Source organism: Otolemur garnettii, unplaced genomic scaffold, assembly GCF_000181295.1.
Source record: "Otolemur garnettii isolate 467f Iridium unplaced genomic scaffold, OtoGar3 scaffold00040, whole genome shotgun sequence".
Classification (NCBI taxonomy): Eukaryota; Metazoa; Chordata; class Mammalia; order Primates; family Galagidae; genus Otolemur; species Otolemur garnettii.
The window spans coordinates 7,270,504-7,272,574 of record NW_003852435.1 but is presented as its reverse complement, the minus strand read 5'-3'; the positions used below and the strand labels follow the sequence as shown (position 1 = coordinate 7,272,574).

Here is a 2,071-nt window from a genome sequence, read left to right as displayed (position 1 = left end):
CTTATTCTGAGGTTTTACACAAACATGTGTATATATATATGTTTTAAAAAGCTAAAACATACCACTAACTTAAAAGCAAAATGATTAAGTAAATTGTAGTTACATTTTCACTCCCCGAAAATTCTGGCTCTTCCACCTCTAAACCAGTAAGGATTGCAGAAGGCTTTAATTAAAATCTATCAGTTTCACGGCTAAATCACTGTAGTTTACAATTCAGGGCTGCAAATTCACCTAAGGTGTCCCCAGGGATAGAGAGAGATGCCTACTTTGCCTTCTTTCCTTTCAATCTTACAGGCATATTTTATGTTTAATGAAGCAAACTGAGGACCTTAATGTATTGCACTTGTTTCTTGTAGGGAAAAAAAAATCATCTAAGCACAATTTCTTGTTTATGTTCGAAATTCAGGTAATATTCCCTGAAATATCTTAAAGGTTTAGCTCTGATTTTAAAATATGCTTCTATAAGTAATTTAAAGCTAATATTGCCTAATTCACAGAGCATTTTTATATTTGAATATTAGCTCTTTTAGTGTCAGCTACAGAGTGCTCTAAATGAATTACTAGATGGCAGATGGGCTATTTGTTTGTGGTTTCTGTCCAAGGTTCTGATCACATGAAGCTTCTCAGAAATTCTGTAAGATTAATTTGAAAAGTTGAAAGCTTAACACACAAAAATTTTAATAAAACTTCCAATGTAATATCAATAAAGTTTATATTTCTCCTAAAGAAAAGTTCCATTTTTAAGAATAGAAAAATTAGCTGGGCATGGTATCTTGTGCCTGTAGTCCCAGCTAGTTGGGAGGCTAGGTCAAGAGGATCACTTGGGGAGTTTGAGGTTGTAGTGAGCTATGATGACTTCAGTGCACTCTAAGTGGGGCGACAGAGTGAGACTGCAAGACCATCTCAAAATAAAAAAAAATAGGATAAATTTCTTTCATTTTTTTCATTTCAAATGGTGCCTTTACATTATATATAGTCAGAAACATCTAAAAGGCAGCAGATCCAAATACCATTACCATAAACTCCCTATCCAAAGAATCACTGCTAACAATGTGACACATTGTCCTTTTAGTTTTTTTTCAGATTTAATATTTCTTATTTTTTAATAGAAGCTATCCTTCTAGTAAATATGTGATTTAGTGTCTCAGTTTGTCTTGCTGAACTTTTCAGTGTTTCATGTTATTCATAATTTATCATTCTTAATTTGTAATTTTTACTATTTCATTGAATCCCCTGGCTATGCCATATCTAACTTTTATTAGTGCATAATGAAGTCATAAAACAGTAGTTATTTCTGACTTTTCAATGTGATAAATATATTTATCTGTAAATAATTAGAAAATCCTCATTTTATTCTGATACAGAAGAAAAGGATTAGAATTTTTAAGACTTTTGATGTATATTGCCAAATTGATTCTCAAAAGTGTTGTTCTAATTTCTCCCATATTCAAGATTGGGTTATGATTGTGCCTTGATTGGATATTTTGTTATTTTTTAAGCTTTTTGCTCTTTAATAGATTAAGAAGTAATGTTTCAAATCTTCATTTGCATTTCCTTGATTACTACTGAAGACAGACATTTTTGAAGTGTTTATAGTCCATTTATTTGTATTTCCTCTTTAGTGAATTGTTTTTTCCTAGCCTTTTTCTTATGTATTCATGTAAGTTAGCTCATTAGGCATTAATATTTAGACATCTTCCAGTTTGGCTTTTTATTTTTATATCTTGACACATATAAAAATGTTTCATTTTTGTTCTATAACATTTTATTTTAATCTTTGCCTTTGTGATTTTTCTATCACCTTGAAGTTTAGAAAGTCATCCTTCCAGCAATTTCATATCAACCTCAATTTCGTTCCTGTTTTAATAATTCATAATACAATACTGAGGCACATATTTGTAATTCTTCCTTAATCATTCATATATTCGACGTACAGGTTTTAATATATTAGAACAGCTTTATTTTACCAAAGCTTTCCTAATAGTTAGCCATCATTTATGGTTAATAATTGATTTATATTGCTTTAAGATACCTAATTTTATGTTTGAATATTTTTAATTTTAAAAATAAA

At 29.8% G+C, this 2,071-nt stretch overlaps 1 protein-coding gene across 5 annotated transcripts in view; it reads left to right on the top strand.

The window, feature by feature from the left end:
• The window catches only part of DIAPH3 (diaphanous related formin 3), a 481,355-nt gene that overhangs the window by 329,518 nt on the left and 149,766 nt on the right, over positions 1-2,071 (top strand). The gene's annotated exons all lie outside the window — the stretch shown is intronic.